Raw genomic sequence first — 12,745 nt, 5'->3', positions numbered from 1 at the left:
GGTTTCTTGGTCCTCCGCGGGCACTTGTGGATTCAAGGGCACAAGAAGAGGGACACCATTTGCTGCTCAAACCGCAGCAGGAAATGCTATTCGTACAGTGGTGGATCAGGGTATGCAACGAGCAGAAGTCATGATAAAGGGTCCTGGTCTCGGAAGAGATGCAGCATTACGAGCTATTCGTAGAAGCGGTATACTATTAAGTTTCGTACGTGACGTAACCCCTATGCCACATAATGGATGTAGACCCCCTAAAAAAGACGTGTGTAAAAATAAAAAAAGAATTGAACCCCTTTTTTTTTATTTCAAGAGAAATAAATGATTCAGAAATCTGATCAAATAATAATTAGTATGGTTCGAGAAGAAGTAGCAGTATCCACTCGAACATTACGGTGGAAGTGTGTTGAATCAAGAGTAGACAGTAAGCGCCTTCATTATGCGCGTTTCATGCTGTTCCCGCTTATGAAGGTCAAGCAGATATGATAGGTATCGCGATGCGAAGGGCTCTACTTGGGGAAATAGAAGGAGCATGTATCACACGTGCAAAATCCGATAAGGTACCGCATGAATATTCTATGATAGCCGTATTGAAGAATCTGTACATGAAATTTTCATGAATTTAAAAGAAATTGTATTGAGAAGTAATCTGTATGGAACTCTCGACGCATCTATTTGCGTCAGGGGTCCTAGATATGTAACTGCTCAAGATATCATCTCACCACCCTCCGTGGAAATAGTTGATACTACACAACATATAGCTAGCCTGACAGAGCCAATTGATTTGTGTATTGAATTAAAAATCGAGAGGAATCGCGGATATCGTATGAAAACCCCATCTAACTATCAAGATGGAAGTTACCCTATGGATGCTGTATTCATGCCTGTTCGAAATGTGAATCATAGTATTCATTCTTATGGGAATGGGAACGAGAAACAAGAGATACTTTTCCTCGAAATATGGACAAATGGGAGTTTAACCCCTAAAGAAGCACTTCACGAAGCTTCCCGTAATTTGATTGATTTATTTATTCCTTTTTTACACGCGGAGGAACGGGACACTCATTTAGAGGACAATCAAAACAGGGTGACTTTACCCCTTTTTCCCTTTGATGATGGGTTGGCTAATATAAGAAAAACAAAAAGGGAAATGCATTGAAATGTATTTTATTGACCAATTAGAATTGCCTCCCAGGACTTATAATTGTCTTAAAAGGTCCAATATACATACATTATTGGACCTTTTGAGTAATAGTCAAGAAGATCTTATGAGAATTGAGCATTTTCGCATAGAAGATGTAAAAAAAATATGGGACATTTTACAGAAACATTTCGAAATTTATTTACCTAAGAAAAAGTTTTAAATCCATTGGAATTAGTTCATTTTACTAAAAAAAAATGGTTTTGAATCTTTAGCACGATCCGTATATTTGGAATGTATCCATAATGAAATTTAAGAGATGTATCTAGGGAGATTCGCTCTGAAACGACTATTCCCTAGATACATACGTTATGGTATTTTTTTTTATTTTATTTCACGGTTAAATCCATTATTTAAAAAGACCTAAAGTTAGAGATTTATCAATAGGTAATGTTGCTCCAATACCTAACCAAAGAGCTACTGCGGTGCCGATCAAAAAAACGGTTGTAGCTACTGGACGACGAAATGGGTTTGGAATTTATTAACATTCTCCAAAAAGGTACTGTCAATAATCCCACCGGTACTGAAACCATTAAAAGAACACCCAACAGCTTATTGGGTACTGTACGGAGTATTTGAAATACGGGAAAGAAATACCATTCGGGTAATATTTCCAAGGGAGTTGCAAATGGATCCGCGGGTTCACCAATCATTGACGGTTCTAGAACCGCTAGACCTACGGTACATGCAATAGTACCTAGAATAACTACTGGAAAAATATATAAAAGATCGTTAGGCCATGCGGGTTCGCCATAATAATTATGGCCCATCCTTTAGCCAATTTAGCTCTTAATACAGGATCATTTAAATCAGGTTTCTTTGTTATTGGGATAGGTGAATTTTTATGGATCCATCCCCCGAGGGAACCGGACATGATAATTTTTCATCATCCGGCTCGAGCAAGAGTCAAAGGAAAAACTGGATCCATAAAAATCGATATGTGATCCACACATATATGACTCTACATAAAAAAAGATTTATCGGATTCCATTTTTCCGAGTTGCAACTAGCCATTGCAAGGAATTCAGTTCTTACAGGTAAATGCTCAATACCCAAGTGGGCTTGCAAATTTGATCATGATCAAGTGCTTTTTGGATGGTCTCATGCCTTGTGATTTGTGTTTATCCCCACGATATATAGAGCCTTCTTAACGTTACATACAAAGGATTTACTTGTTACTAATAAAGTCTAGCCTTGCTCTTCCTTAGATCCCTTGTTTCACTCCGATAGTATCATAGATCGGGATCGATGCACAGGAAATGAATGCGTTTCCATACTATAAGTAAATAGATAGAACGTAATCTGGTTTATTTCACATTACTTATTCTACCGGATCTTACGGAGCCTGTTCATGCGCAACATGATTAGGGTCTGATCATAGAAAAGATTCTCCTCAAACGAACCAGCCTATCCTGTGTAAGGGGGCTTACACGTTGGTTGGAATAGAGACACATTTGGTTTGTGAATTCCAATGTGGCAGATAAAATCATATATCCGCACGGCCAAATCGATAGTTCAAGTCACACACTCCCATAATCCATCTCTCTTCGGGGAATCCACTTCAACTACTCGTATCAAATTAAAGAATACTTTTGGGTTAGTTGAGGGAAAATTTCCAACTAAAATGTCTTATTTTTTTTTTCAATAATCCATATTTGTAGCAATGAAATACTATAGTTCCTCGCCGAAACGAAATGATATATGATCAATTACAAATATCTATAGTATGTCTTCTCTATAAAGGACCTGGAAATACCTTGCTTACGTATCATTGGGAAGTGCATTAACATAAATACGGTAGTAAGAAGAGGTAATACAAAAGTGTGTAAACTATAAAAACGGGTCAAAGTGGATTGACCCACACTAGCACTTCCACGTAATAGCTCTACCAAAGGCGAACCTATTACAGGAATCGCTTCAGGTACGCCTGTCACGATTTTGACTGCCCAATAACCAATTTGGTCCCAAGGTAAGGAATAACCAGTTACACCAAAAGATGCAGTCAATACAGCCAAAACCACACCCGTAACCCAAGTTAATTCGCGAGGTTTTTTAAATCCACCTGTGAGATAGACACGAAATACGTGCAGGATCATCATTAGAACCATCATACTTGCTGACCATCGATGCACTGATCGGATTAACCAACCAAAGTTGGCTTCAGTCATTATGTATTGAACAGAGGCAAAAGCCTCCGTAACGGTCGGACGATAGTAAAAAGTCATAGCAAAACCCGTAGCCACTTGTACTAAAAAACAAGTAAGTGTGATCCCCCCTAGACAATAAAATATGTTGACATGAGGAGGAACATATTTACTAGTTATATCATCGGCAATCGCCTGAATCTCGAGACGTTCCTCGAACCAATCATATACTTTATTGAGATAGGTAAACCGACGGACCCCCCTAAGAACCGTATATGAAAATTTCATCTCGTACGGCTCAAGCGGAAACACCAAAATACTGGTTAAAACAGATATGTAATAGAAAGTTTGAAACTTATTAATAACTTGGTTCAAACATCTCTGAGGGTATGAAGGAACCAAAATCCGAAATCCCCCCTTTTTGATGATAATGCTAAAATCTCAAGTGGGCTCATCCGTCTTTATATTGATCGTTACAGGCCTCTTGAATTTTCTCTTCCCCCTTTTTTTTATTTGATTTGTTGTTTGTGCGTCATTTTTTTTACTATTGATAGGAATTCTCTTGTTGAGACCCTATGATTTGATTGAAACCTCAGATTCATACTAGAACCACGATGATTCGCCCTAAAGCTAAGCCCAAAGGTTCTCTGAGTAAGAACCATTTGATCATCACTTACTTAATGAATGAATGTATGACTAAAAATCCAGAGAAAGATTTGTCCCTCGGTCAAAGTCAAAATAAACACGATTCGGAAAGAGAAAAAATCGTTCGATTTCTGAAATACCTCTTTGAAAATTTTTGGAGTAGGAGTCGGTCGCGAGGTCTGAATAGTAGGTATGAATCATAGTTCAAATATTTCTCTTGAGCTATTCCATGTATTCCGTGCTCCAGATACTCGAATAAATATCCGACGGGGCAGAACCATCTCCATTGAGATGAGATGACAGACCATTTCTGCACTATCAATAGGATCAATTATAACAAGTCACACACTCATATTCCGGAACTACCGAAACAACGAAATTCCGCGGTCGAACTACCAGAATGGTCCAGAAATCCGAGTCCTAAGTGATTCATTTTTGATTCAAAAGCTAGGACTTCGTTGTTCTTGTGGGCCTAACTCATTGAAATTCCATCCAGTAAAACGGAAGAATTATAAATCTCCAAAATAATAGATAGGAATATCGCAAATAGAGCCATTGCGACACCCATTAAGGGGGGTAGTTCCCCATCCCAGGAGCTACTTGTACCATATTCCGAATTCAATGGTTTCAATAAATCCCCTGTAAGAGTTCTTCTTGGCCCAGATCTAGAACTGTCCTCAACGGTTTGTGTAACCATAAATCCTATTGCATTGGTTGAGATCTGTTGACTTTGTATACTATTCCGTTGTAAATAAACGATCTTGTCGTAACGTGGATCCACCATATCGTGGTCTTGAAATTTTCTAATAATGGAAACAGCAACCTTAGTCGCCATCTCTATATCCGGTTCACTTGTAAGCTTTACTGGGTATGCCTTATATACCGCTTTTGGGCAGCCCTCTCAACAACTAAGAGATCCGTTCGAGGAACACGGAGACTAGTTGAAATGATGAACCTCCCCTATTAGTTGGGAGGCTCATTACTTCAATTGAGATAATGAAAAATCATTTCATCTTTTTAGTCGAAATCCTAGCGGGTCTCGAAAAAAGATAGCGAAAAAAATTATCCCTAGAGTCGAAATTAACAGGAATGTATAAACCAATGCTTCCATAGATTCGATCGTGGTTTACAATTATAGCTTCCACACCTGTGCATTTGGGATCATTTCCCAGACAAGGAAAGGGTAATATTTAAAGAAAAGCAATAATGAAAATACAAATTTCTCCGGTACCCCGCCCTATACCTATGCTAAAAAAAAAAAAAATAGAGGCGAATGATGCCAGACCAGAACAACGTTGTATCAAACTACTTGTCTCCTTGTAGTTGGATCCCCAAGTTTTTGGAATGCCCCAAATTCGACTTGAGCATCCAAATCTGGGTCAATCCCAGCAAAAACATCTCTGAACAAGGTTCTAGCACCGTGCCAAATGTGTCCGAAAAAGAAGAGCAAAGCAAACGAAGCATGTCCAAAAGTGAACCAACCCCTTGGACTGCTACGAAAAACGCCATCAGATTTCAAAGTAGCACGATCTAATTCAAAAATTTCCCCCAATTGCGCACGTCTAGCATATTTTTTCACAGTAGCGGGATCACTATAGCTGATTCCATTGAGTTCGCCACCATAGAACTCAACAGTTACGCCTACTTGTTCGACACTATATTTTGATTCTGCCCTTCTAAAAGGAACATCGGCTCGCACAATTCCGTCTCCGTCCTACCAAAACGACTGGAAATGTTTCAAAAAAAGTAGGCATACGGCGTACAAAAAGCTCATGCCCCTCTTTATCTCTAAAGACGGGGTGCCCTAACCACCCAACAGCTATTCCATCCCCGTTGTCCATTGAGCTGCTCGGAATAATCCCCCTTTCGCCGGATTATTACCGATGTAATCATAAAAAGCTAATTTTTCGGGAACTTTAGACCAAGCTTCTGATAAACTCAGATTTTCGGCTAGTCCGGTGCCAACTCTTCGATATATTTCTTGTTGGAAGTACCCCTGATCCCATTGATAACGGGTGGGCCCAAATAATTCGACAGGGGTAGTTGCTGAACCATACCACATAGTTCCAGCAACTACAAAAGCTGCAAAAAAGACAGCAGCGATACTACTGGAAAGGACAGTTTCAATATTACCCATACGTAATCCTTTGTATAGTCGTTGGGGCGGGCGGACACTAAGATGGAATAGGCCCGCTAATATGCCCAATGTCCCGCTGCAATATGATGGGAGGCTATTCCCCCCGGAACAAAAGGATCAAAACCTTCTGCCCCCCACGCTGGATTTACAGGTTGTACTTTTCCGGTTAGGCCATAGGGGTCGGACACCCATATTCCAGGACCATACAAGCCTGTTACATGAAATGCACCAAAACCAAAGCAAGCCAACCCTGAGAGAATAAATGAATTCCAAAGATCTTGGGCAAATCCAAGGAGGGTTTTCCCGTACGTTTCATCACAGAAGATTTCTAGGTCCCAATACACCCAATGCCAGATGGCTGCTAAGAAGCACAAGCCGGAAAACACAATATGTGCCCCGGCCACACCTTCGTAACTCCAAATACCCGGATTCGCTACAGTTCCTCCTGTGATACTCCAACCACCCATGAATTGGTTATTCCTAAACGAGTCATGAAGGGTATAACGAACATACCCTGTCTCCACATTGGATCAAGAACGGGGTCAGAGGGATCAAAAACCGCTAATTCATATAGGGCCATCGAGCCGGCCCAACCAGCAACTAGAGCTGTATGCATTATATGGACAGAAAGTAAGCGACCGGGATCATTCAATACGACGGTATGAACACGATACCAAGGCAAACCCATGGAAATACCCCTTTTTTATCAAAGATAAATGGACACTATGTGACTTTATCGCATTGGAAAAGACTATGCTATGGCCCTCCGCCTTTCAGTGGATTATCTCGAGGCAAGGGTTAATATTTATTCCCTTCCATTGGAAATAATTGAACAATTCAATTCTGTTCGTAGGAACAAAGAGAAACAAATCTATTCTATACCCGATAAGTACCAATACGCAATGGGGGGGGGCTGGTCCCATTTTTTTTTGAGCAAATGCATAGAGACTTGTTCATCATTCGAATGACCCATTCGTAATAATTTTTTTTTCCGTTATTCATTCTGTCTTACTCCATGAACCCTCCAATCTATGGATAAAATCCAATAAACGTTTTTAAAAATAAACGAAAATATTAGGAAGGTGAGAAAGCCATTGTTACGTTTCCACATCAAAGTAAAATATAGTACTTAGTGCTTTTTTTTAACTTAATGCCCATTGGTGTTCCAAAAGTGCCTTTTCGGAATCCTGGAGAGGAAGATGCAGTTTGGGTTGACGTATAGTGCGACTTGTCAGACATATTGGGTCATATGGGATTTCCCCGTTCTCTCCCCCGATCGAGATACCCCCTGTTTTGCCCAAGAAAGATTGATTGAATCGTTAATAATAATTAGAATTCGAATTCGGAGCGTGAAGCGCAATTAGATCAATTTTTTTGTTGGTTTGGGGATCAAAATTATATCAATTAATCCGTATTATCAACTAGAATAATTTATGGTTAGGTTGGACCAATAAGAAGTATCCAGGCTCCGTTCAGGAAATACCAAATTGGGAATCTACGGATAATTACCGCTTGTATCATAACGGATTCTTATTATATTTATATTATACCATAACATAATGTATAATATAAGTGATCTTAAACTGCCAATCAATAAAGTAATATGATGAATACATCAAATATCTGGTATTGGTGGAAGGCATGAAACCGGCCGAATTGAAAAAAAAAAAAAACAAGTCGTAGCAAAAGCAAAAAGAAGTGGTACTGGGATTATTTGTACTATATGTGCAAATAGAATTCGGGCAGATTTTTACCCGGAGTAGAGCATAAACCTAAAAGAATTGAGGAGGCCCGTTTAGGAACAAGAAAATAACATCGCGATTCGAATCTCGATGAAACCAATACATCAATGAGAGGTTAGTTCGATAAGTTCAATGAATTCTTTTTTTTTTTTATTATAGGTTAAAATCTTATAGGTTAAAGGGAAGCGATTCAAAACTCATGTTTCTTAAAATGGAAGAAAAAGCCTCTTCGTTTAGTTAGGAAAAAAACTTTTTTTTACGAAAAAACAAAAACAAAGAGGGCTGGAATCGACACATTGATTCTTTTTTTTTTTTTTGTTTCGCCATTTTTGAACCGTATGCATCTAAAGGCGCGTGTGCGGTTCCGAAGGAAATTTTGTCCTAATCAACCGACTTCATCGAGAAAGATTACTTTTTTTAGGGCAAGAGATTGATAGCGAGATCTCAAATCAAATTGTAGGTCTCATGATATATCTCAGTATAGAGGATGCGACCAGGGATCTTTATTTGTTTATAAACTCTCCCGGCGGGTGGGTAATCCCCGGAATAGCTATTTATGACACTATGCAATTTGTGTCACCAGATGTACATACAATATGCATGGGATTAGCCGCTTCAATGGGATCTTTTATCCTGGTCGGAGGAGAAATTACCAAACGTCTAGCATTCCCTCACGCTTGGCGCCAATGAGTTTTTTTTTTATTTGAGAGAAAACATAAGACTATGCCTTCGCTATACGGAATATAAATAATAAGTAATAATAGCATGGCACCTCGAGCTCGATATTAACAAACCATTATTTCATTTTTTTTCCATAACATGAGATTCCGTATCGAGATAGTAGTATGAAACAAAGGTTATTTCCCCGATTTCATCTTCTGTATCGGAGGTCTGTTTCAGCGTCACAAACAAATCCTTTTTTGCTTCTACACCAGAAGTCTCTTTCCGATATTTAGGTTATGAAAGAGTACGAAAGAAAAAAAAATTTAACTTATTTGATCCGATCAGAAAGATACTTTGGGATTGCAGAATCACAGACGAGATAAAAAAAAATATATAAAGCAACGGAACCATCATAGTATTTTTGGCTCCTCCGAAAGGAAGGATGGTAAATGGAGCATTCAACGATCTGGATCTGATGGATCTTATTTGTCTCTTTCTTCAATGGAAGGGAAAAGGAAATTCCATTTAGGAGCCGTATGCAATGCACAAAAAAATATGCCTGTACGGTTGTTCAATTCTATCTTTTTCCTCTTGCTTGTTATTCTTTATCCTACCCCTTCATGCGATCGCGCGAGATAGGGGAACCATTCATTATGTTATTATATCGCCAGGGTTATGATCCACCAACCTGCTAGCTCTTTTTATGAGGCATCAACAGGAGAATTTATCCTGGAAGCGGAAGAACTACTAAGACTTACGCGAAACCCTCACAAGGGTTTATGTACAAAGAACGGGAAAACCCTTATGGGTTATATCCGAAGACATGGAAAGGGATGTTTTTATGTCAGCAACAGAAGCCCAAGCTCATGGCATTGTTGATCTTGTAGCGATCGAAAATAACGGGGGTTTCGCATAAAAATCCTAGATTCTATCTCGAACCATAATTAGAATGATCCGTAAGTTCATATTTTATGTTCTTACCCAGGTAAAAAATTAAGAAGTAATTCATCATGATCGGGTTAGGATCGATCTAAACCGGCTTTTGGATACGATGCAGCATGCCAACTATTAAACAACTTATTAGAAATACAAGACAGCCAATCCGCAATGTTACGAAATCCCCTGCTCTTCGAGGATGTCCTCAGCGTCGAGGAATATGTACTAGGGTGTATGTGCGACGCGTTCAGATCATGGGCTGGAACAAATGAGACAATTTTTCCAGTATCAATGACCAGTACCAACGAATAGGATGGAATGGAGACGAACTCATTCACTATCTAAAAATAGTGATCTATCATATACCTATATTGTGTTATTGTGTATGGTATGGTATGGAATTTATGGTTTCCATTGGTGCAAATCCAATCACCTCAATTTGAGATGAAAAGCAATTCCCCATTGGTAGCAAGTGGTATCCATTAAGCGGGGAAATTGAATTTTAAAAACAGAATAATTCTGTTCCTACTCTTGCAAGAACGGACTAACAGGGTCAGCTACCTAGCCAACCTTCACAACTAAATGCCGTCACTGTATGGATAGATCTCGTTGTGAAAAGACCTATTACTGTATAATTCATGGGTAGAGCCAAAGAGTGTGAACTGTACAAGTTACCAAAACATTGATTAAATGAGTAAGGGGCTCCGGGTGTATAGAGAGGACCTCACCGTTTAAGAAGTAACCATAGAAACGATGGAAACCACTATTTCTATTTTATTTCTATTTTATTTATTTATCCATTTACTACGTATTTATTACTATTTATTTGATACTTAATATCGGTCAAATTTTGTATTTTAATATCGGTCAAAAATATTTTTTATTTTATTTGGGGCGAAATGCAAATGCCTGGAAGAAATAAAAAATCGTGGTTGGGAAGGTCATAGTAGCAAAAGCCATTGAATTTTTATTTTATACATCGGAAGAATCCGTTTTGTTTATTAATTAAACTAGAAGAGGGGAAAAGAATGACTGAAAGAAAAGAAATCAATTAGTTATTCATCAAAGTTTTATTTGATTCAATGACCAGAGTTAGACGAGGATATATAGCTCGGAGACGTCGATCAAAAATGCGTTTATTTGCATCAACCTTTCGAGGGGCTCATTCAAGACTTACTCGAATATTATGCAACAGAAAATGAGAGCTTTGGTTCTACTCATCGGATAGAGGCCGGCAAAAGAGAGATTTTCGTCGTTTGTGGATCACTCGGATAAACGCGGTAACCCGCGAGGATAGGGTATCCATAGTTATAGTAGATTTATACACGATCTGCGCAAGAGACAGTTGCTTCTTAACCGTAAAATACTTGCACAAATAGCTATATCAAATAAGAATTGTCTTTACATGATTTCTAATGAAATCCTCAAATAAGGAGATTTAAGGAATTCGACGGAATGATTTAAACGGAGTTCCCCGGAGAATGAACTCCGGGAAGATAGAATCGAAATTCATATGATAACAGTAGGAATGAATAAACACGCTTCAATAATAAAAAAAAGATTTCTCCCCCCCCCATTATTTTTTCTTTTTTTCTTATGACGCGACAATCTAATCTCTCGGCTTTTCCAACAAAACATCAATCGGAGTTTGAGTTCCAATTCGAGTTTTTATTCAATTCGGGTGGTGGGTCTACTTATTTCTGCTTCTAGGGCCGGTAGTTCTAGGGAACTACTCGGCTCTCTCAAATTGTTTCTCATTATTAAGAAAAGGTAATGAAGATAAAATGCGAGCTTGTTTTATAGCGATAGTAATTAATCTTTGTTGTTTCAAAGTCAATCTGTTCACTCTTCTAGATAATATTTTTCCTTGTTCACTAATAAATTGACTAATTAAGCTCATGTTTCTATAATCAATTCGATCCCCCGATCCAATTGGGGGCAAACGCCTACGAAAAGATCGCTTGGATTTACGAAAGGGTCGCTTGGATTTATCCATGGTTTATTTCTTATCTCTAAAATCCCTAGTTTATTTCTTCATTCATTTCGGATCCGACCGAAAGAGGACTTGATTTGTTTATTTTATATTATTTTTATATTATAATAATATAATATATGTATATGTTTATTTTCATTTTTATAATTTAAAATATTTATTTTAATATTATATTAATTATATATTAATTATATTATTAATTAAATTAAATTATTTAATTCGATTTTTTTTATTTATTTATTATTATTATTTTTTAGCTTCTTCCTGTTACTTGGAAAAGGGGCACTGATGTTCTGCTCAATCTATTTCTTTATCTCCCCATGAATCGTATGCTTGTAACAATAAGGACAGAATTTTCTCAATTCCAATCGACTAGGTGTATTGTTTCGATTTTTTTGAGTAATATATCTGGAAAATGCCCCTCGATTTTTTATCGAAACCCTTTCGGGCACAACTGGTACATTCCAAAATAACTCTTACCCTGGCTTCTTTACTCTTGGCCATGAACCTCCTTTGGATTTTGGATTCACTCAACTCTTCCATTTTCGATCCGAATCCAATAAGAAGAAAGGAACAAAAAAATGGAAGTTGCTAACTTGAAATCCAATTATGAAAGATTTCGTTTCAATCAATAGAGTAATCATAAAATAAGTAATACGATTTTTTCTAACTATCAACTATTCTCTAATCCCAGTATTTCATTTAATATAATATATTGTATGGTCTCGAACCCCCTGGATCCATATTTCTAGTTCGGCTCTCCCCCTATTAATTCTATCCTGAACCCAAGTTTCGCTGGGATTCATTCAATCCACTTTTATTCTTTTTCTTTCCTTCCTATACTAAAACTAAAAAAATGAAAACGGGAGAAATTAGTCACAGTCATAGAGAGTTTATTCTATCTCTAATCTTTTTCTTCTTTATCCCTTCCCATGTCAATAACTAGAATTAAAAAAAGGGGAATACCAACGCATCGGGGAATAAACGATTGATCTCTATCAATAGACCCGCTAAAGACCCGAACCATAAAGTACTTAGCACAGGTGCCACGGAGAGATATGTCTTTAGATCTCGCATTGAAAATCCTCCTTCTTTATTGTAATACAATTATTACCAGATAGATGATATATAACTCTATTATAACTATAGTTATATAGTTAAAGATCACTTGTATTTGTACGTAGAACCCCTAAAAATGGATATGTAGAATGATCCGGTAGATGAATTGTTCCTAAAATCGAAAAAGATGACCCCCTTCTTTTCTTCCTGAGCATTACCAATAAATATTCA

Source organism: Aristolochia californica, unplaced genomic scaffold (genome assembly GCF_029961685.1).
Source record: "Aristolochia californica isolate CCGP_79_NKW_82.1479 unplaced genomic scaffold, dmAriCali1.0.hap1 SCAF_458, whole genome shotgun sequence".
Taxonomy (NCBI): domain Eukaryota; kingdom Viridiplantae; phylum Streptophyta; class Magnoliopsida; order Piperales; family Aristolochiaceae; genus Aristolochia; species Aristolochia californica.
This window is presented reverse-complemented; position numbering follows the sequence as displayed.